Below are 23,447 nucleotides of genomic sequence, written 5' to 3' on the forward strand. Positions count from 1 at the left end.
TGTGCGTAGTCTGTGAAATCTGAGTTTAGTCTAATTCTTAAAGAAGTTAAAGGTTTAAACAATCATGACCATCTACATCCCAGTAGGTTTTTACTCATAGTCTGTAATCCCGTGCTGGTTAAACACACTAATTCTCTTGTTTATACTGAGCCTAACATCTGAGTTTTTGGTAGGTGTTTGTGGCATTTGTGAATTATTTTATCCTGTGATTCTTAATTCATGACATCCCACTTCTCATGTGAGTTTCTTTTAAATTTAATAGTTTCAGCAAAAAAGACTGCAAAACAGCCCAATTTTCCATTGCTAGTTCAAATCATTACTGCTATAGTAAGATTTGTTATTCTCTAACAAATTGGTCAAATGTTGAAGAGCAGGGTAGACCATGGTTTTGAAAACCTAAACAGCCAACGAGGCACTGTGGCTTAGATGGTTAAAGCACCTGTCTTGTACACAGGAGATCCTGAGTTTGACTCTCAGCAGTCTCTAGCTTTTAGAGCACCCACTCTTCAATTTGTGCCTAGTCTATGAAGTCTGGGTCCAGTCTAATTCTTAAAGAAGTTAAAGGTTTAAAGAATCATGACCATCTAGATGTCAGTAGGTTTTTACTCATGGTCTATAATCCCTTGCTGGTTAAACACACAAATTCTCTTGTTTATACTGAGCCTAACAACTGAGTTCTTGGTAGGTGTTTGTGGCATATCTGAATCATCTTATCCTGTGATTCTTAATTCATGACATCCCACGTCGAATGTGAGTTTCTTTTAAATGTAATAGTTTCAGCTAAAAATAATACAAAACAGCCCAATTTTCCATTGCTAGTTCAAATCATTACTGCCATAGTAAGATTTGCTCCTTTCTAACATATCGGTCAAATGTTAAAGAGCAGGGTACTCCATAATTTTAGAAAAACAAGCAGTTGTTGAGGCGCTGTGGCTTAGATGGTTAAAGCGCCTGTCTAGTAAACAGGAGATCCTGAGTTCGACTCTCAGCAGTGCCTAAGTTTTAGAGCATCCACTGTTAAATTTGTACCTAGTCTCTGAAGACCGCGTCCAGTCTAATTCTTAAAGAAGTTAAAGGCTTCAAGAATCATGACCATCTAGATCTCAGTAGATTTTTTCTCATCGTCTATAATCCCTTGCTGGTTAAACACAGTAATTCTCTTGTTTATACTGAGCCTAACATCTGAGTTCTTGGTAGGTGTTTGTGGCATTTGTGAATTATCTTATCCTGTGACTGTTAATTCATGACATCCCACTTCTCATGCGAGTTTCTTTTAAATTTAATAGTTTCTGCTAAAAAGACTGCAAAACAGGCCAATTTTCCATTGCTAGTTCAAATCATTACTGCTATAGTAAGATTTGTTCTTCTCTAACAAATTGGTCAAATGTTGAAGAGCAGGGTAGACCATGAATCTGGAAAAATGTACAGAAGTTTTGGTGCTGTGGCTTAGTTGGTTAAAGTGCCTGTTTTGTGAACATTAGATCCTGAGTTCAAATCTCAGCAGTGCCAGACTTCCAGAGCATCTGCTGTTTAATTTGTGCGTAGTCTGTGAAATCTGAGTTTAGTCTAATTCTTAAAGAAGTTAAAGGTTTAAACAATCATGACCATCTACATCCCAGTAGGTTTTTACTCATAGTCTGTAATCCCGTGCTGGTTAAACACACTAATTCTCTTGTTTATACTGAGCCTAACATCTGAGTTTTTGGTAGGTGTTTGTGGCATTTGTGAATTATTTTATCCTGTGATTCTTAATTCATGACATCCCACTTCTCATGTGAGTTTCTTTTAAATTTAATAGTTTCAGCAAAAAAGACTGCAAAACAGCCCAATTTTCCATTGCTAGTTCAAATCATTACTGCTATAGTAAGATTTGTTATTCTCTAACAAATTGGTCAAATGTTGAAGAGCAGGGTAGACCATGGTTTTGAAAACCTAAACAGCCAACGAGGCACTGTGGCTTAGATGGTTAAAGTGCCTGTCTTGTAAACAGGAGCTCCTGAGTTCGACTCTCAGCAGTGCCTAGCTTTTAGAGCACCCACTCTTCAATTTGTGCCTAGTCTATGAAGTCTGGGTCCAGTCATCTGAGACTCAGAGAGATTAAATGGAATCATCTGAGTCTTTGATAAATTAAGTTTGTAATTAGAATAGTATCCAAATTTTTCTATTCCTTTTAAAAAAGCAGGGATAGATAATAAGGGTGCAGATAATGTTAATAAAACATCGTCTGCATATAAGGTAATACTATATTCATGTTTATCAATATTTATACCATGAATATTAGAAGAGTTTCTAATATAGGCAGCTAAAGGCTCAATTGTTAGAGCATATAACAGGGGAGCTAACGGGCAGCCCTGCCTTGTACCATTATAAATGTGAAACATATCTGAGTCTAAAAAAGGGCCTCTAATCTTTGCGACCAGAGATGTATATAAGGCCATAGTTAGGTAACATAGTAACATAGTAACATAGTTCATAAGGTTGAAAAAAGACCAAAGTCCATCAAGTTCAACCTATATACATATTGTGTCCCTACTGTGTTGATCCAGAGGAAGGCAAAAAAACCCTTATGAAGCAGATGCCAATTGCCCCATACCAGGGGGAAAATTCCTTCCCGACTCCAAATATGGCAATCAGAATAAATCCCTGGATCAACGTTCTGTCCCTATTAATCTAATATCCATAACTTGTAATATTATTGCTTTCAAGAAACACGTCCAGGCTCCTTTTGAACTCTTTTATTGAGTTTACCATAACCACTTCCTCTGGCAGAGAGTTCCATAATCTCACCGCTCTTACTGTAAAGAACCCCCGTCTGTGCTGGTGTAGAAACCTTCTTTCCTCCAACCGTAGAGGATGTCCCCTTGTTATAGATACAGTCCTGGGTATAAATAGGTCCTGGGAGTGATCTCTGTACTGTCCCCTTATATATTTATACATAGTTATTAAATCCCCCCTAAGCCGTCTTTTTTCCAAACTAAATAACCCTAATTCTGATAATCTTTCTGGGTACTGTAGTCCTCCCATTCCCCTTATTACTCTGGTTGCCCGTCTTTGAACCCTCTCCAGCTCCACTATATCTTTCTTGTACACTGGTGCCCAGTACTGTACACAGTATTCCATGTGTGGTCTGACTAGTGACTTGTACAGTGGTAGAATTATTTCCTTGTCGTGGGCATCTATGCCCCTTTTGATGCACCCCATGATTTTATTTGCCTTAGCAGCAGCTGCCTGACACTGGTCGCTACAGGTAAATTTACTGTTAACTAAAACTCCTAAGTCCTTTTCCATGTCAGGCGTCCCCAGTGTTTTCCCATTTAATACATATTCCCAGCCTGGATTTTTCTTCCCCATGTGCATAACCTTACATTTATCTGTGTTGAACCTCATCTGCCACATCCCAGCCCAAGCCTGCAACCTATGCAGATCCATTTGTAATCGTGCACTGTCCTCTATTGTGTTAACCACGTTACAGAGCTTAGTATCGTCTGCAAAGATTGATACTTTACTATACAATCCCTCTACAAGGTCATTAATAAATATATTAAAAAGAATAGGACCCAAAACTGACCCCTGTGGTACCCCACTAGCAACAGTAACCCACTCAGAGTATGTACCATTAATAACCACCCTCTGTTTCCTATCACTGAGCCAGTTACTTACCCACATACACACATTCTCCCCCAGCCCAAGCATTCTCATTTTATGTACCAGCCTTTTATGTGGCACCATATCAAATGCTTTGGAAAAATCAAGATATACGACATCCAGCGATTCACCCCGATCCAGTCTTGAGCTCACCTCCTCATAAAAGCTGATCAGGTTAGTTTGACAGGACCGATCCCTTGTAAACCCATGCTGATATGGAGTCATACACTTATTTTCATTGAGATACTCCAAAATAGCATCTCTTAGGAAACCCTCAAACAGTTTACACACAACAGAAGTTAAACTAACAGGCCTATAATTCCCCGGGTCACTTTTTGTCCATTTTTTGAATATTGGCACAACAAAAAGACCTGTTAAACCAAATGCTTGAAGTGTTTCAGCTAAGAACTGACCCTATCAAATACCTTTTGGGCATCTAAAGCTACTATAACTGAAGAGATTTTATATCTATGTATATATTCAATGATATTGAAGATTTTGCGCGTATTTTCTTCTCCCGCCCTACCAGGAATGAATCCTGCCTGATCTGGATGTATCAAATCTCATATTATTCGAGCCAATCTAGAGGCCAGGATCTTAGAATATATCTTCACATCTAAATTGATGAGAGATATTGGCCTGTAGTTAGTAACCAGTGAAGGATCCTTCCCTGGTTTCGGAATTGGCGATATACTCGCCTCCAACATCTCTTTTGGAAAACTTCTTCCAGTAGAAATAGAATTAAAAGATTTTGTTAGGATGGGAGAAATTACTGAGTTCAAGATTTGAAAAAATATAGCTGAAAAGCCATCAGGGCCTGGAGCTTTCCCTTTTTTCAAATTAAGAATTGCAATAGTAGTCTCTTGAGTTGTTAGTGGTTGATTTAATTGTATTAATTTTTCTGCAGAAAGTTTTGGAAGATTCAAGGCCTCTAAAAATTGAGCTATATCAGTAGTAGCAATCTTAGGTTCGGGTAAATTGTATAAGGTTTCATAATATTGTTTAAAGGCATTGCCTATCTGTGTTGGTGATATACAAGTTGTTCCATTGTGTATAATTTTTTTTATTCTAGATGATTCAATTTGTGCCTTCAATCTTTTAGTAAGATTTTTCCCTACTCTATTATTTCCATAATGCCAACTAGATTTCAATCTTTGCATTATTGTTTCAGTTTTAATTTTAAGTTTAATGATTATCGATTCTTTAATAGTCTCTAACTGCTTCGAGAAATCTCTGGATGGATATTGTTTATTTAGTCTCTCAAGTTTTGCCAACTCAATATACAGATCGGCAAGTTCTTTACCTCTCTGTTTTTTAATCCAAGCACCCTTTTTTATTAAGTGTCCCCTAAGAACACATTTTAGGGTGCACCACAAATTTAGATCTGAGGTCTCATTATTATCATTATGCTCCAAAAAAGATGTTGTTTGTTTTATCAGATCTATCTTATCGAATTCTGTTTTTAAAAGAGATTCGTTGAGTCTCCAACGAGTTCTTGTTCTATATTGAGGGTTATCCTTGATAAAAATAAATACTGGGGCATGGTCAGACCATGAGATATTTCCAATTAGAGAGGTAGTAGAGATTTCCAAAGAGTGACCAGGCATTAAGAAATAATCAATGCGTGAATATGATTGGTGCACATTCGAGAAGAAAGAGTAGTCTCTTTCCTCAGGATGTTGCACCCTCCACACATCATAAAGGCCATGTTTAAATAGAGAATCGGAAAATGCTTTGGCCCTAGTTTTCAAACACGCATCTGATTTGCGGTTCTTCAAAGTCTTAGTATCTTTTTCAATATCGATTATGCAATTCAGGTCGCCTGCTATAATCAATGAGCCTTTAGAGATTTTTTCTATTGTTTCCATAGCTGAATTGAGAAATCTTGTCGATCCTTCTGATGGGGCATATAGGCTAACCAGGGTATAGGTAACATCATTTATATTACAGACAAGTATAATCCTTCTTCCTTCCTTATCAGCTTCATGATGTATATACTCAAATTTATTTTTAATTGATATCAATATGGCTACTCCCCGCTTCTTTTTATCTAGAAGAGAAGATACATAAATATGTCGGTATCTATGATATTTCCAAGCAGATTTTTCTATTATTTGATTCCAGTGTGTCTCTTGAATAAATGCAATATCTATCCCCTCTTTGATTAATGTGTCATACAAATAAGATCTCTTATATGGAGAATTTAAACCCTGTGCATTAATTGTCATCAATTTAAGGGACATGGAAAATTTGTTTTCCCGTCCTCCACCAGCACTGCTCCCTATCCCTCAATCTCCAACTAGAAAGCACCTGACAACAACATTCATAAACAACAAAAAAAACAATCAAACCCAACACACTATGCAGGAAAAACATTATTTCCGCCATTAGTGTGAAGAAATTCCTTGAACCAGCAAGGAATGAGGACGTGTTTTAAGGCCAACGAAGGTAAGGAGCACAATCATCTCTTATTTCCATAAAAATAGTATAAACTATATCTATCTATCCAAATATCATATTTAATGAAATTACGCAAAGAAAAAAAAAATAATTTTTTTTTTATAATAATGTGATAATCTACATCTTTTATATTGTTAATAACCATTTATATTATTTCAAGTCAATACATTGCCATCTCAGTAATATATCATTTCCAACCAGTACATACCAACTCAATAACCAGACCAAGATTATAACACAAAATATATCATTTCCAACCAGTACCATGATAGTATAGCCAATCATGATATTTCCCATTTGAGATGGTATTTTAGGTGATAGCTTGTGATAATATCTTATATCTTATATCATTAATCCTGAAGAAAAAGAAAAAAAAAGGAGGGGAAATAATATACATATATATATATATAAATATACCCATATTAGTATATGACCATAGGTTTTTGTCAATATATGTATCAGAAAGGAAATTTATATTAATAGCTATAATAGAAGTCTCCTTCTTCTCAAGTGATTTATTCTAATAAATCTATTACTATTCACCCATATATGTGTCGTGAGTATATATTAGTGTCTTTTAAATTTTCCTATCCTAATATCTCAATTCTAGCTTTGTGAAGATATCTTATCTAAAGATTAACAATACTTATATATCTCTGTGAGTCTCTGTGAGTCCCATAATTTTATCTAATATTTTTAAGAGAAAAAAAAAAAAGAATTTGTGATAATCTATATTCTAAGTAATCTATTATATCTTTTATATTGTTATCAACCATTTATATCATTTATATCGTATCCAACCAATACGTTGCCAGCTTAGTGACTGGACTAAAATTATAACACATAACACATCATTTCCAACCAGTACATTGCCAACGCAATGAATAAACCAATCATAATATTTCCCAATTAGAATAGTATTTTAGGTAATAATACGGTAATATCTTATACTTTATATCATAAAAAAAAAAAAAAAAAAAAAAATGTAAAATAGAAAAATAGAAAAAAAAAAAAAAACAACATAAATTTTCTTCTATAGATTAGAGAGTCTTATATGTTAAGATTCCATTTCAGTAAATTGTCCTTTGCTTGTATAGGATCATTGCAAATATAGATTTTCCCTTGATAATTAATTCGCAATTTTGTGGGAAAACCCCAGGAATAAATAATATTATTTTGCCGTAAACAGGTAGTAATATCAGAATATTTTTTTCTGTGTATTCTGGTTGCATGTGAAAGATCGAGATATGTAGTTAGGGATGCAAATTTTGCAATTTTAGTAGGGTTCCTTCTCATTTCTTTAACTAGATCTTCTTTGATTCTGGAGTTGGCAAAACAGATAATAACATCTCTAGGTGTATTTGTTTGTGTCCAATTAGGAGGCAGCGGAAGTCTATGGGCTCTTTCAATTAATATCGGACCGTATTTTGGACAGTCTATATATGTTGAAAGTAGTTCCATCAAGTACGGTTCCAGTTCGATCACATCTTCAGATATCCCACGAATTTTAAGATTTTGTCTGCGTGACCTGTCTTCTAGGTCTGCAAGTTTAAGATCTTGTCTTGTTAAATCTGCGTTTAATACTTCATTTTGAGATTGAAGCGGTTTGATTTTCAAATGTAGCATAGTAATTTCTTTTGATTGAGCAGCTAAAGTGACCTTCATATGGGTCATTTCTTCCTTATATTCTTTAAGATTATGGTCCAAATCAGCTTTAATTTTAATATATAAAGAATCTAGTGCCATCATCAAATTGGTCCTTGTAATATAATCTGGCGGGTTGGTTATACTAATCTCACTTAGTCGATCTGGAGACGATTTAGATGATAAGACAGAAGTATCCGTTTGACTTTTAGGAGAGTAGTAGGCACTAATTGGAGGAGGTTTCTTTGTTTTCACAGACATTTTAGATTTTTCCTCTTTATCACCCTTGCCAGTTTTGTCACCTTTTGGAGGCATTATCGTTGCCCGCTTTCATCTATAGAGAAGAGACCTTTCGAATGTGAGTTTCTTTTAAATGTAATAGTTTCAGCTAAAAATAATACAAAACAGCCCAATTTTCCATTGCTAGTTCAAATCATTACTGCCATAGTAAGATTTGCTCCTTTCTAACATATCGGTCAAATGTTAAAGAGCAGCGTACTCCATAATTTTAGAAAAATAAGCAGCTGTTGAGGCGCTGTGGCTTAGATGGTTAAAGCGCTTTTCTAGTAAACAGGAGATCCTGAGTTCGACTCTCAGCAGTGCCTAAGTTTTAGAGCATCCACTGTTGAATTTGTGCCTAGTCTCTGAAGACTGCGTCCAGTCTAATTCTTAAAGAAGTTAAAGGCTTCAAGAATCATGACCACCTAGATCTCAGTAGATTTTTTCTCATCGTCTATAATCCCTTGCTGGTTAAACACACTAATTCTCTTGTTTATACTGAGCCTAACATCTGAGTTTTTGGTAGGTGTTTGTGGCATTTGTGAATTATCTTATCCTGTGATTCTTAATTCATGACATCCCACTTCTCATGTGAGTTTCTTTTAAATTTAATAGTTTCAGCAAAAAAGACTGCAAAACAGCCCAATTTTCCATTGCTAGTTCAAATCATTACTGCTATAGTAAGATTTGTTCTTCTCTAACAAATTGGTCAAATGTTGAAGAGCAGGGTAGACCATGGTTTTGAAAAACTAAACAGCCAACAAGGCGCTGTGGCTTAGATGGTTAAAGCGCCTGTCTTGTAAACAGGAGATCCTGGGTTCGACTCTCAACAGTGCCTAGCTTTTAGAGCACCCACTCTTCAATTTGTACCTAGTCTATGAAGTTTGGGTCCAGTCTAATTCTAAAAGAAGTTAAAGGTTTAAAGAATCATGACCATCTAGATATTAGTAGGTTTTTACTCATGGTCTATAATCCCGTGCTGGTTAAACACACTAATTCTCTTGTTTATACTGAGCCTAACAACTGAGTTCTTGGTAGGTGTTTGTGGCATATCTGAATCATCTTATCCTGTGATTCTTAATTCATGACATCCCACGTCGAATGTGTTTCTTTTAAATGTAATAGTTTCAGCTAAAAATAATACAAAACAGCCCAATTTTCCATTGCTAGTTGAAATCATTACTGCCATAGAAAGATTTGCTCCTTTCTAACATATCGGTCAAATGTTAAAGAGCAGGGTACTCCATAATTTTAGAAAAACAACCTGTTGTTGAGGCGCTGTGGCTTAGATGGTTAAAGTGCATGTCTATTAACACGAGATCCTGAGTTCTACTCTCAGCAGTGCCTATGTTTTAGAGCATCCACTGTTGAATATGTGCCTAGTCAATGAAGACCGCATCCAGTCTAATTCTAAAAGAAGTTAAAGGCTTCAAAAATCATGACCATCTAGATCTCAATAGATTTTTTCTCATGGTCTATAATCCCGTGCTCGTTAAACAAACTAATTCTCTTGTTTATACTGAGCCTAACATTTGCGTTCTAGGTAGGTGTTTGTGGCATATCTGAATCATCTTATCCTGTGATTCTTAATTCATGACATCCCACTTCTCATGTGAGTTTCTTTTAAATGTAATAGTTTCAGCAAAAAATACTGCAAAACAGCCCAATTTTCCATTGCTAGTTCAAATCGTTACTGCTATAGTACGATTTGTTCTTCTCTAACATATAGGTCAAATGTTGAAGAGCAGGGTAGACCATGATTCTGGAAAAGTACACAGGAGTCATGGCCCTGTGGCTTAGTTGGTTAAAGCGCCTGTTTCGTAAACAGGAGATCATGAGTTCGAATCTCAACAGTGCCTGACTTTCAGAACATCCCCAGTTTAATTTGTGCCTAGTCTATGAACTCTGAGTTTAGTCTAATTCTTAAAGAAGTTAAAGGTTTAAACAATCATGACCATCTACATCCCAGTAGATTTTTTCTCATCGTCTATAATCCCGTGCTGGTTAAACACACTAATTCTCTTATTTATACTGAGCCTAACATTTGCGTTCTAGGTAGGTGTTTGTGGCATATCTGAATCATCTTATCCTGTGATTCTTAATTCATGACATCCCACTTTTCATGTGAGTTTCTTTTAAATGTAATAGTTTCAGCTAAAAAGACTGCAAAACAGCCCAATTTTCCATTGCTAGTTCAAATCATTACTGACATAGTAAGATTTGTTCTTCTCTAATAAATTGGTCAAATGTTGTAGAGCAGGGTACTCCATGGTTCTGGAAAAACACAGAAGTAAAGGCGAGGTGGCTTAGTAATTTAAAGCACCTGTTTCGTAAACATGCAATCCTGAGTTCAAATCTCAACAGTGCCTGACTTTCAGAACATCCACTGTTTAATTTGTGCCTAGTTTATGAAGTCTGGGTCCCGTCTAATTCTAAAAGAAATTAAAGGCTTCAAGAATCATGACCATCTAGACCTCAGTAGGTTTTTTCTCATCGTCTATAATCCCTTGCTGGTTAAACAGACTAATTCTCTTGTTTATACTGAGCCTAACATCTGAGTTCTTGGTAGGTGTTTGTGGCATTTGTGAATTATCTTATCCTGTGATTCTTAATTCATGACATCAGGGTACTTCATGATTTTAGAAAAACAAGCAGGGGTCAAGGCGCTGTGGCTTAGATGGTTAAAGCGCCTGTCTAGTAAACAGGAGATCCTGAGTTCGACTCTCAGCAGTGCCTAAGTTTTAGAGCATCCACTATTGAATTTGTGCCTAGTCTATGAAAACTGCGTCCAGTCTAATTCTTAAAGAAGTTAAAGGCTTCAAGAATCATGACCATCTAAATCTCAGTAGATTTTTTCTCATTGTCTATAATCCCGTGCTGGTTAAACACACTAATTCTCTTGTTTATACTGAGCCTAACATTTGCGTTAGGTAGACAATGGTTTTGAAAACAAAAAAAACAACGAGGCTCTGTGGCTTAGCTGGTTAAAGCGCCTGTTTCGTAAGCGGGTGATCCTGAGTTCAAATCTCAGCAGTGCCTGACCTTCAGAACATCCGCTGTTTAATTTGTGTCTAGTCTATGAAGTCCGGGTCCTGTCTAATTCTAAAAGAAATTAAAGGCTTAAGCGATCATGACCATCTAGATGTCAGTTATTTTGTTTCCAGTGCTAGTTTGAATCATTACTGCTATACTTACATTTCGGTCAAATGTTGTAGAGCAGGGGACTCCATGGTTCTGGAAAAATAATCAGATGTGAAGGCGCTGTGGCTTAGTTGGTTAAAGCACCGGTTTTGTAAACAGGAGATCCTCAGATCAAGTCTCAGCAACACCTGACTTTTAGAACATCCACTGTTTAATTTGTGCCTAGTCTGTGAACTCCAGGTTCAGTCTAATTCTTAAAGAAGTTAAAGGTTTAAACAATCATGACCAGGTTTTTACTGATCAGGATTTTACTGATCAGGTTTTTACTGATCGTCTATAATCCCGTGCTGGTTAAACACACTAATTCTCTTGTTTATACTGAGCCTAACATCTGAGTTCTTGGTAGGTGTTTGTGGCATATCTGAATCATCTTATCCTGTGATTCTTAATTCATGACATCCCACGTCGAATGTGAGTTTCTTTTAAATGTAATAGTTTCAGCTAAAAATACAAAAAAACAGGCCAATTTTCCATTGCTAGTTCAAATCGTTACTGCTATAGTAAGATTTGCTCCTTTCTAACATATCGGTCAAATGTTGAAGAGCAGGGTACTCCATGATTTTAGAAAAACAAGCAGGTGTTGAGGAGCTGTGGCTTACATGGTTAAAGCACCTGTCTAATAAACAGGAGATCTTGACTTTGACTCTCAGCAGTGCTTAAGTTCTAGAGCATCCACTGTTTAATTTGTGCCTAGTCTATGAAGACTGTGTCCAGTCTAATTCTTAAAGAAGTTAAAGGCATCAAGAATCATGACCATCTAAATCTCAGTAGATTTTTTTTCATCGTCTATAATCCCTTGCTGGTTAAACACACTAATTCTCTTGTTTATACTGAGCCTAACATCTGAGTTCTTGGTAGGTGTTTGTGGCATATCTGAATCATCTTATCCTGTGATTCTTAATTCATGACATCCCACTTTTCATGTGTTTCTTTTAAATGTAATAGTTTCAGCTAAAAAGACTGCAAAACAGCCCAATTTTCCATTGCTAGTTCAAATCATTACTGACATAGTAAGATTTGTTCTTCTCTAATAAATTGGTCAAATGTTGTAGAGCAGGGTACTCCATGGTTCTGGAAAAACACACAGAAGTCAAGGTGAGGTGGCTTAGTTATTTAAAGCACCTGTTTCGTAAACATGCAATCCTGAGTTCAAATCTCAGCAGTGCCTGACTTTCAGAACATCCACTGTTTAATTTGTGCCTAGACTATGAAGTCTGGGTCACATCTTATTCTAAAAGAAATTAAAGGCTTCAAGAATCATGACCATCTAGGTCTCAATAGATTTTTTCTCATCGTCTATAATCCCTTGCTGCTTAAACAGACTAATTCTCTTGTTTATACTGAGCCTAACATCTGAGTTCTTGGTAGGTGTTTGTGGCATTTGTGAATTATCTTATCCTGTGATTCTTAATTCATGACATCAGGGTACTTCATGATTTTAGAAAAACAAGCAGGTGTCAAGGCGCTGTGGCTTAGATGGTTAAAGCGCCTGTCAAGTAAACAGGTAGATCCTGAGATTGACTCTCAGCAGTGCATAAGTTTTAGAGCATCCACTATTGAATTTGTGCCTAGTCTATGAAGACTGCGTCCAGTCTAATTCTTAAAGAAGTTAAAGGCTTCAAGAATCATGACCATCTAAATCTCAGTAGATATTTTCTCATTGTCTATAATCCCGTGCTGGTTAAACACACTAATTCTCTTATTTATACTGAGCCTAACATCTGAGTTCTTGGTAGGTGTTTGTGGCATATCTGAATCATCTTATCCTGTGATTCTTAATTCATGACATCCCACTTCTCATGTGAGTTTCTTTTAAATGTAATAGTTTCAGCAAAAAAGACTGCAAAACAGCCCAATTTTTGAATTGAAGAGCAGGGTAGACCATGGTTTTGAAAACCAGAACAGTGAACAAGGCGCTGTGGCTTTAATGCTTAAAGCGCCTGTCTTGTAATCCGGAGATCCTGAGTTCGACTCTCAGCAATACCTACATTTTAGATCATCCACTGTTTAATTTGTGCCTAGTCGATGAAGTCCAGGTACAGTCTAATTCTTAAAGAAGTTAAAGGCTTAAACAATCATGACCATCTAGATGTCAGTAATTTTGTTCCCATTGGTAGTTTGAATCATTACTGCTATACTAACATATCGGTCAAATGTTGAAGAGCAGGGTAGACAATGGTTTTGAAAACCAAAACAGTCAACAAGGCTCCGTGGCTTAGAGGGTTAAAGCGCCTGTTTCATAAACAGGAGATCCTCAGTTCAAATCTCAGCAGTGCCTGACCTTCACAACATCCGCTGTTTAATTTGTGCCTAGTCTATGAAGTCCAGGTCCTGTCTAATTTAAAGAAATTAAAGGCTTAAGCAATCATGACCATCTAGATGTCAGTTATTTTGTTCCCATTGCTAGTTTGAATCATTACTGCTATACTTACATTTCGGTCAAATGTTGTAGAGCACGGGACTCCAAGGTTCTGGAAAAATAACCAGACGTGAAGGCGCTGTGGCTTAGTTGGTTAAAGCACCGGTTTTGTAAACAGGAGATCCTGAGATCAAGTCTCAGCAAAGCCTGACTTTTAGAACATCCACTGTTTAATTTGTGCCTAGTCTGTGAACTCCAGGTTCAGTCTAATTCTTAAAGAAGTTAAAGGTTTAAACAATCATGACCAGGTTTTTACTGATCAGGTTTTTACTGATCGTCTATAATCCCGTGCTGGTTAAACACACTAATTCTCTTGTTTATACTGAGCCTAACATCTGAGTTCTTGGTAGGTGTTTGTGGCATATCTGAATCATCTTATCCTGTGATTCTTAATTCATGACATCCCACGTCGAATGTGAGTTCCTTTTAAATGTAATAGTTTCAGCTAAAAATACAAAAAAACAGCCCACTTTTCCATTGCTAGTTCAAATCGTTACTGCTATAGTAAGATTTGCTCCTTTCTAACATATCGGTCAAATGTTGAAGAGCAGGGTACTCCATGATTTTAGAAAAACAAGCAGGTCTTGAGGAGCTGTGGCTTACATGGTTAAAGCGCCTGTATAGTAAACAGGAGATCTTGACTTTGACTCTCAGCAGTGCTTAAGTTCTAGAGCATCCACTGTTTAATTTGTGCCTAGTCTATGAAGACTGTGTCCAGTCTAACTCTTAAAGAAGTTAAAGGCTTCAAGAATCATGACCATCTAAATCTCAGTAGATTTTTTATCATTGTCTATAATCCCTTGCTGGTTAAACACACTAATTCTCTTGTTTATACTGAGCCTAACATCTGAGTTCTTGGTAGGTGTTTGTGGCATATCTGAATCATCTTATCCTGTGATTCTTAATTCATGACATCCCACTTTTCATGTGAGTTTCTTTTAAATGTAATAGTTTCAGCTAAAAAGACTGCAAAACAGACCAATTTTCCATTGCTAGTTCAAATCGTTACTGCTATAGTAAGATTTGTTCTTCTCTAACATATCGGTCAAATGTTGAAGAGCAGGTTACTCCATGATTTTAGAAAAGCAAACAGGTGTCAAGGCGCTGTGGCTTAGATGGTTAAAGCGCCTGTCTAGTAAACAGGAGATCCTGAGTTCGACTCTCAGCAGTGCCTAAGTTTTAGAGCATCCACTGTTGAATTTGTGCCTAGTCTATGAAGACTGCGTCCAGTCTAATTCTTAAAGAAGTTAAAGTCTTCAAGAATCATGACCATCTAAATCTCAGTAGATTTTTTCTCATCGTCTATTATCCCGTGCTGGTTAAACACACTAATTCTCTTATTTATACTGAGCCTAACATCTGAGTTCTTGGTAGGTGTTTGTGGCATTTGTGAATTATCTTATCCTGTGATTCTTAATTCATGACATCCCACTTCTCATGTGAGTTTCTTTTAAATGTAATAGTTTCAGCTAAAAAGACTGCAAAACAGCCCAATTTTCCATTGCTAGTTCAAATCATTACTGCTATAGTAAGATTTGTTCTTCTCTAACAAATTGGTCAAATGTTGAAGAGCAGGGTAGACCATGGTTTTGAAAACCAAAACAGTCAACAAGGCTCTGTGGCTTAGATGGTTAAAGCGCCTGTTTCGTAAACAGGAGATCCTGAGTTCAAATCTCAGCAGTGCCTGACCTTCAGAACGTCTGCTGCTTAATTTGTGCCTAGTCTATGAAGTCCGGGTCCTGTCTAATTCTAAAAAAAATTAAAGGTTTAAGCAATCATGACCATCTAGATGTCAGTTATTTTGTTCCCATTGCTAGTTTGAATCATTACTGCTATACTTACATTTCGGTCAAATGTTGTAGAGCAGGCGACTCCAAGGTTCTGGAAAAATAATAAGATGTGAAGGCGCTGTGGCTTAGTTGGTTAAAGCGCCGGTTTTGTAAACAGGAGATCCTGAGATCCAGTCTCAGCAACTCCTGACTTTTAGAACATCCACTGTTTAATTTGTGCCTAGTCTGTGAACTCCAGGTTCAGTCTAATTCTTAAAGAAGTTAAATGTTTAAACAATCATGACCAGGTTTTTACTGATCAGGTTTTTACTGATCATGTTTTTACTGATCGTCTATAATCCCGTGCTGGTTAAACACACTAATTCTCTTGTTTATACTGAGCCTAACATCTGAGTTCTTGGTAGGTGTTTGTGGCATATCTGAATCATCTTATCCTGTGATTCTTAATTCATGACATCCCACTTTTCATGTGAGTTTCTTTTAAATGTAATAGTTTCAGCTAAAAAGACTGCAAAACAGCCCAATTTTCCATTGCTAGTTCAAATCATTACTGACATAGTAAGATTTGTTCTTCTCTAATAAATTGGTCAAATGTTGTAGAGCAGGGTACTCCATGGTTCTGGAAAAACACAGAAGTAAAGGCGAGGTGGCTTAGTAATTTAAAGCACCTGTTTCGTAAACATGCAATCCTGAGTTCAAATCTCAACAGTGCCTGACTTTCAGAACATCCACTGTTTAATTTGTGCCTAGTTTATGAAGTCTGGGTCCCGTCTAATTCTAAAAGAAATTAAAGGCTTCAAGAATCATGACCATCTAGACCTCAGTAGGTTTTTTCTCATCGTCTATAATCCCTTGCTGGTTAAACAGACTAATTCTCTTGTTTATACTGAGCCTAACATCTGAGTTCTTGGTAGGTGTTTGTGGCATTTGTGAATTATCTTATCCTGTGATTCTTAATTCATGACATCAGGGTACTTCATGATTTTAGAAAAACAAGCAGGTGTCAAGGCGCTGTGGCTTAGATGGTTAAAGCGCCTGTCAAGTAAACAGGTAGGTCCTGAGATCGACTCTCAGCAGTGCCTAAGTTTTAGAGCATCCACTATTGAATTTGTGCCTAGTCTATGAAGACTGCGTCCAGTCTAATTCTTAAAGAAGTTAAAGGCTTCAAGAATCATGACCATCTAAATCTCAGTAGATATTTTCTCATTGTCTATAATCCCGTGCTGGTTAAACACACTAATTCTCTTATTTATACTGAGCCTAACATCTGAGTTCTTGGTAGGTGTTTGTGGCATATCTGAATCATCTTATCCTGTGATTCTTAATTCATGACATCCCACTTCTCATGTGAGTTTCTTTTAAATGTAATAGTTTCAGCAAAAAAGACTGCAAAACAGCCCAATTTTTGAATTGAAGAGCAGGGTAGACCATGGTTTTGAAAACCAAAACAGTGAACAAGGCGCTGTGGCTTTAATGCTTAAAGCGCCTGTTTTGTAATCCGGAGATCCTGAGTTCGACTCTCAGCAATACCTACATTTTAGATCATCCACTGTTTAATTTGTGCCTAGTCGATGAAGTCCAGGTACAGTCTAATTCTTAAAGAAGTTAAAGGCTTAAACAATCATGACCATCTAGATGTCAGTAATTTTGTTCCCATTGGTAGTTTGAATCATTACTGCTATACTAACATATCGGTCAAATGTTGAAGAGCAGGGTAGACAATGGTTTTGAAAACCAAAACAGTCAACAAGGCTCTGTGGCTTAGAGGGTTAAAGCGCCTGTTGGGTAAACGGGAGATCCTCAGTTCAAATCTCAGCAGTGCCTGACCTTCAGAACATCCGCTGTTTACTTTGTGGCTAGTCTATGAAGTCCAGGTCCTGTCTAATTTAAAGAAATTAAAGGCTTAAGCAATCATGACCATCTAGATGTCAGTTATTTTGTTCCCATTGCTAGTTTGAATCATTACTGCTATACTTACATTTCGGTCAAATGTTGTAGAGCAGGGGACTCCAAGGTTCTGGAAAAATAATCAGACGTGAAGGCGCTGTGGCTTAGTTGGTTAAAGCACCGGTTTTGTAAACAGGAGATCCTGAGATCAAGTCTCAGCAAAGCCTGACTTTTAGAACATCCACTGTTTAATTGGTGCCTAGTCTGTGAACTCCAGGTTCAGTCTAATTCTTAAAGAAGTTAAATGTTTAAACAATCATGACCAGGTTTTTACTGATCAGGTTTTTACTGATCAGGTTTTTACTGATCGTCTATAATCCCGTGCTGGTTAAACACACTAATTCTCTTGTTTATACTGAGCCTAACATCTGAGTTCTTGGTAGGTGTTTGTGGCATATCTGAATCATCTTATCCTGTGATTCTTAATTCATGACATCCCACTTTTCATGTGAGTTTCTTTTAAATGTAATAGTTTCAGCTAAAAAGACTGCAAAACAGCCCAATTTTCCATTGCTAGTTCAAATCATTACTGACATAGTAAGATTTGTTCTTCTCTAATAAATTGGTCAAATGTTGTAGAGCAGGGTACTCCATGGTTCTGGAAAAACACACAGAAGTCGAGGCGAGGTGGCTTAGTTATTTAAAGCACCTGTTTTGTAAACATGCAATCCTGAGTTCAAATCTCAGCAGTGCCTGACTTTCAGAACATCCACTGTTTAATTTGTGCCTAGTTTATGAAGTCTGGGTCTCGTCTAATTCTAAAAGAAATTAAAGGCTTCAAGAATCATGACCATCTAGATCTCAGTAGATTTTTTCTCATCGTCTATAATCCCTTGCTGGTTAAACAGACTAATTCTCTTGTTTATACTGAGCCTAACATCTGAGTTCTTGGTAGGTGTTTGTGGCATTTGTGAATTATCTTATCCTGTGATTCTTAATTCATGACATCAGGGTACTTCAGGATTTTAGAAAAGCAAGCAGGTGTCAAGGCGCTGTGGCTTAGATGGTTAAAGCGCCTGTCTAGTAAACAGGAGATCCTGAGTTTGACTCTCAGCAGTGCCTAAGTTTTAGAGCATCCACTATTGAATTTGTGCCTAGTCTATGAAGACTGCGTCCAGTCTAATTCTTAAAGAAGTTAAAGGCTTCAAGAATCATGACCATCTAAATCTCAGTAGATTTTTTCTCATTGTCTATAATCCCGTGCTGGTTAAACACACTAATTCTCTTATTTATACTGAGCCTAACATCTGAGTTCTTGGTAGGTGTTTGTGGCATATCTGAATCATCTTATCCTGTGATTCTTAATTCATGACATCCCACTACTCATGTGAGTTTCTTTTAAATGTAATAGTTTCAGCAAAAAAGACTGCAAAACAGCCCAATTTTCCATTGCTAGTTCAAATCGTTACTGCTATAGTAAGATTTGTTCTTCTCTAACATATCGGTCAAATGTTGAAGAGCAGGGTACTCCATGATTTTAGAAAAACAAACAGGTGTCAAGGCGCTGTGGCTTAGCTGGTTAAAGCCCCTGTGTAGTAAACAGGAGATCCTGAGTTCGACTCTCAGCAGTACCTGAGTTTTAGAGCATCCATTGTTGAATTTGTGCCTAGTCTATGAAGACTGCGTCCAGTCCAATTCTTAAAGAAGTTAAAGGCTTCAAGAATCATGACCATCTAAATTTCAGTAGATTTTTTCTCATCGTCTATTATCCCGTGCTGATTAAACACACTAATTCTCTTATTGATACTGAGCCTAAAATCTGAGTTCTTGGTAGGTGTTTGTGGCATATCTGAATCATCTTATCCTGTGATTTTTAATTCATGACACCCCACTTCTCATATGAGTTTCTATTAAATTTAATAGTTTCAGCAAAAAAGACTGCAAAACAGCCCAATTTTCCATTGCTAGTTCAAATCATTACTGCTATAGTAAGATTTGTTCTTCTCTAACAAATTGGTCAAATGTTGAAGAGCAGGGTAGACCATGGTTTTGAAAACCAAAACAGTCAACAAGGCTCTGTGGCTTAGATGGTTAAAGCGCCTGTCTTGTGAGCAGGAGATCCTGAGTTCGACTCTCAGCAGTGTCTAGCTTTTAGAGCACCCACTCTTCAATTTGTGCCTAGTCTATGAAGTCTGGGTCCAGTCTAATTCTAAAAGAAGTTAAAGCCTTAAAGAATCATGACCATCTAGATGTCAGTAGGTTTTTACTCATGGTCTATAATCCCGTGCTGGTTAAACACACTAATTCTCTTGTTTATACTGAGCCTAACAACTGAGTTCTTGGTAGGTGTTTGTGGCATATCTGAATCATTTTATCCTGTGATTCTTAATTCATGACATACCACTTCGAATGTGAGTTTCTTTTAAATGTAATAGTTTCAGCTACAAATAATACAAAACAGCCCAATTTTCCATTGCTAGTTCAAATCATTACTGCCATAGTAAGATTTGCTCCTTTCTAACATATCAGTTAAATGTTGAAGAGCAGGGTACTACATAATCTTAGAAAAACAAGCAGGTTTTGAGGCACTGTGGCTTGGATGGTTAAAGCACCTGTCTAGTAAACAGGAGATCCTGAGTTCAAATCTCAGCAGTGCCTAAGTTTTAGAGCATCCACTGTTGCATTTGTGCCTAGTCTCTGAAGACCACGTCCAGTCTAATTCTTAAAGAAGTTAAAGGCTTCAAGAATCATGACCATCTTGATCTCAGTAGATTTTTTCTCATCGTCTATAATCCCTTGCTGGTTAAACACACTAATTCTCTTGTTTATACCGAGAATAACATCTGAGTTCTTGGTAGGTGTTTGTGGCAAATCTGAATCATATTATCCTGTGATTCTTAATTCATGACATCCCACTTCTCATGTGAGTTTCTTTTAAATGTAATAGTTTCAGCTAAAAAGACTGGAAAAACACACAGAAGTCAAGGCGCTGTGGCTTAGTTGGTTAAAGCGCTTGTTTCGAAAACATGACCTTAGTATCGTCAACTTTGGCCCCATTCCCCAAATAAGACACATAGACAATGTATGTAATTAAAATTGCTTTATTGTTCGATTTTGGATAAATTTGGCCACGGTCAAAAATCCTGGTATTATCCCCAACCGTGACACTCATTATCATATTTCTTAAACGTTATAAACCACAAATTCTTGGCTACAAGCCAACCATATAACACCGTATATCTATAGGGCTGGTAAGGGCGTAACAAACCACGTCACCTGTAGAGGCTGCCGGCGTCCAAAGCCCAGCAACCACACGTCACCCAACGTATCACCTGAGCAAGGCGCCCAGGGAGTGTTCTGCACTTCCGCCCTGAGGCATGTGCACCACGAGTACAACCATACCTTAGATAGTTGTCTCAAGCACCGAACCAGCCAACCACATATTAACAATGACCAAAATGTAAACACCAACCGCCACACAAGACGATATAACAAAAGAAAAAGATGGAAGGGAGGGTGGGAATTTCGCCTACTTAAAAAACCTACAAGCTCATCTGTGAGCAGGTTCCCAAATTTATTAAGTTGATGACACCCAGTGCCCTCCCCTTCTTCCTGTTCCTGAACATTCAGAGTGTGGGGGCAAAAGTTCACACAGGGGCCAAGCAGTCACAGAGGATGTATGTATCTAACCAATATTTTAACCCCTTGTTAGGTCATGGGGTGCTCCTCGTTCCTTCCCCGGTCATGGTGCCCCTACACCTATTTCTTGCTCCGGGGCTGGTCTGGAGATCCTGAGTTCCAATCTCAGCAGTGCCGGAATTTCAGAACATCCACTGTTTAATTTGTGCCTAGTCTATATAGACTGGGTCCAGTCTAATTCTAAAAGAAGTTAAAGGCTTTAAGAATCATTATCATCTAGATCTCAGCAGATTTTTTCTCATCGTCTATAATCCCTTGCTGGTTAAACAGACTAATTCTCTTGTTTATATTGAGCCTAACATCTGAGTTCTTGGTAGGTGTTTGTGGCATTTGTGAATTATTTTATCCTGTGATTCTTAATTCATGACATCCTACTTCTCATGCAAGTTTTTTTTAAATTTAATAGTTTCAGCTAAAAAGACTGCAAAACAGCCCAATTTTCCATTGCTACTTCAAATCATTACTGCTATAGTAAGATTTGTTCTTCTCTAACAAATTGGTCAAATGTTGAAGAGCAGGGTAGACCATGGTTTTGAAAACTAAAGCAGCCATCAAGGCGCGCTGGCTTAGATGGTTAAAGCGCCTGTCTAGTAAACAGGAGACCCTTAAGCATAAACTGTGTTGCTGACATGACTCGATATCGAGGCATGTCAGTAACACTACTCCCCTACCCCAATAGCCTTGTGATTGCTCTGAAGAGCAACCACAAGTGCCATCCTGTAAATGACATTGCCGTCATTCACAGGATGGCATGAGCAATAGAAAACTGAATGAGTTTACAGAGGGTCTATCCAGACCCTCTTGAGAACTCTCAAGCTTCTCCTTCAGGTACTGCATCAAACCATCCAAGGTCAATGGAGCCCAGCTCACTAATCTGTGATGAGTAAAAAAAAAACAAATTTTTTTTAAAAAATGTAAAACATTTTTTACAAAATTATTGTTCAAAAATGTTAAAAAAATGTAAAAAAAACATGGTAACATGTAAAAATCTCCACTGTCGGCAAAAAAAAAAAGTTTTCAATAAGCAAGTCCTACAATTCTTTATCTTCACAAAAATTCCAGCATGGAAAGAGTTAAAATATTGGCATTACAAATGCCCATAGGGTGTCTAGTATTAACCCCTTAAGGACAATAGGGGTTATTACTCGTAGTATATTGCGGGACAATGGCTCTTTTAACGTTTTTCTGTGTTACTGTTTAGCTGTGATTTTCTTCTTTTCTTCTCATTCCGTGCTCCCACAGATATATATTGTTTTTTTCAGGACAAACAGGGCTTTCTTTTATTATATCATCTAATTTACTATAAAAAAATGATAAAATATGTGGATTTTTTGTAAAAAAATTACTTTTTCTCACTTTTTAAACAAAAAACTTTTACTCATCTGCAAAAACGAATGAAAAAACCTGCTAAATAGATTCTACTATTTGTCCTGAGTTTAGAAATACCCAATGTTTTTATGTTTTTTTGCTTTTTTCTGCACGTTATGGGGCAATAAGTACAGGTAGCGTTTTGCTATTTCAAAACCTTTTTTTCCAAATCTGGTAATTCTTCCCCCCATGTGCCATTTTGGGTATCTTTGAAGCCGGCCAATGCAATTTACCCCATCAAATCATATATTTCGATCGCTTCCTAAGCTGTTTTAGGCGGCCATTTTTCTTCCGGGGAAGGCTTTCCTCCACCGATCCACGGTCAGCCTCACTTGTGAGGCTTCCGTGGATGCTGCAAAGCCGCCGATCGCGGCGAAAATGGCGCGATCTCGGCGATGCAGCTATTTAACGGCAGCCCGTACATATACGGGCATTGTCGTTATCTCGTTGCACGGCAACCCCGTACATGTACGTAGATTGTCGTTAAGGGGTTAAAAAATGTATGATTTAAGGGAGTAAATTGAATTGGCCGGGTTCAAAGATGTCCCAAATATGGGACATGGGGGCAGTAGGATCAGATGTCTAAATGGCAAAAAAATACACAGCTCACAAAGGTGGCCTTTTACCTCCCAAATAACTAAACAAACCCATGCTTGGGGGGTATCACTGGAGATGTTACTGAACACATATTGGGGTGTTGTTCGACACGGACATATACCAGGAGCGATACAGTTATATCTGAAGTACAACGTGTGTGAAAAAAATACAAAAAATGTTTACTACCATAAGGTTTCACAAAGGCTGGTGGTAAAATCAGTGCATGGAAAGGGTTAAAATACCAGCATTTCAAATACCTTGGGGTGTCTAGTTTTTAAAAATATATGATTGTTTGTTTGCTTATGTAACAGACTGCTATATTTTGCTGTTTGCTTTAAGTTGGTGATTTTGAACTTTGCCCTTTTAACATGTCATGTAAGGAGGAGGGAGGGGCTGGAGTGGCAAGAAGAAGAGGACAGGGGTGAAGCCATGTTCTCTGGCTCTGCAGAAAGAAAGTG

At 37.3% G+C, this 23,447-nt stretch overlaps 1 protein-coding gene and 13 non-coding genes across 14 annotated transcripts in view; all 14 read left to right on the forward strand.

Moving 5' to 3' along the window:
- Nucleotides 1-23,447, forward strand: part of LOC149289000 (microtubule-associated tumor suppressor candidate 2-like) — a 129,396-nt gene that overhangs the window by 52,600 nt on the left and 53,349 nt on the right. The window lies entirely within an intron of this gene.
- TRNAT-AGU (transfer RNA threonine (anticodon AGU)) lies at nucleotides 924-997 on the forward strand. The gene has a single exon. It is a non-coding gene; the product is annotated as a tRNA-Thr (tRNA).
- Nucleotides 1,436-1,509, forward strand: TRNAT-UGU (transfer RNA threonine (anticodon UGU)). Its single transcript has one exon. It is a non-coding gene; the product is annotated as a tRNA-Thr (tRNA).
- On the forward strand, nucleotides 1,948-2,021 carry TRNAT-UGU (transfer RNA threonine (anticodon UGU)). Its single transcript has one exon. It is a non-coding gene; the product is annotated as a tRNA-Thr (tRNA).
- Nucleotides 8,281-8,354, forward strand: TRNAT-AGU (transfer RNA threonine (anticodon AGU)). The gene has a single exon. It is a non-coding gene; the product is annotated as a tRNA-Thr (tRNA).
- TRNAT-UGU (transfer RNA threonine (anticodon UGU)) lies at nucleotides 8,793-8,866 on the forward strand. Its single transcript has one exon. It is a non-coding gene; the product is annotated as a tRNA-Thr (tRNA).
- TRNAT-CGU (transfer RNA threonine (anticodon CGU)) lies at nucleotides 9,814-9,887 on the forward strand. The gene has a single exon. It is a non-coding gene; the product is annotated as a tRNA-Thr (tRNA).
- Nucleotides 10,691-10,764, forward strand: TRNAT-AGU (transfer RNA threonine (anticodon AGU)). Its single transcript has one exon. It is a non-coding gene; the product is annotated as a tRNA-Thr (tRNA).
- On the forward strand, nucleotides 10,994-11,067 carry TRNAT-CGU (transfer RNA threonine (anticodon CGU)). The gene has a single exon. It is a non-coding gene; the product is annotated as a tRNA-Thr (tRNA).
- Nucleotides 14,749-14,822, forward strand: TRNAT-AGU (transfer RNA threonine (anticodon AGU)). Its single transcript has one exon. It is a non-coding gene; the product is annotated as a tRNA-Thr (tRNA).
- TRNAT-CGU (transfer RNA threonine (anticodon CGU)) lies at nucleotides 15,261-15,334 on the forward strand. The gene has a single exon. It is a non-coding gene; the product is annotated as a tRNA-Thr (tRNA).
- TRNAT-AGU (transfer RNA threonine (anticodon AGU)) lies at nucleotides 18,374-18,447 on the forward strand. Its single transcript has one exon. It is a non-coding gene; the product is annotated as a tRNA-Thr (tRNA).
- On the forward strand, nucleotides 19,398-19,471 carry TRNAT-UGU (transfer RNA threonine (anticodon UGU)). The gene has a single exon. It is a non-coding gene; the product is annotated as a tRNA-Thr (tRNA).
- TRNAT-AGU (transfer RNA threonine (anticodon AGU)) lies at nucleotides 19,910-19,983 on the forward strand. Its single transcript has one exon. It is a non-coding gene; the product is annotated as a tRNA-Thr (tRNA).

Source organism: Sceloporus occidentalis, unplaced genomic scaffold, assembly GCF_023333645.1.
Source record: "Sceloporus occidentalis isolate IW3139 unplaced genomic scaffold, rSceOcc1.0.p SCAF_49, whole genome shotgun sequence".
Lineage (NCBI taxonomy): Eukaryota > Metazoa > Chordata > Lepidosauria > Squamata > Phrynosomatidae > Sceloporus > Sceloporus occidentalis.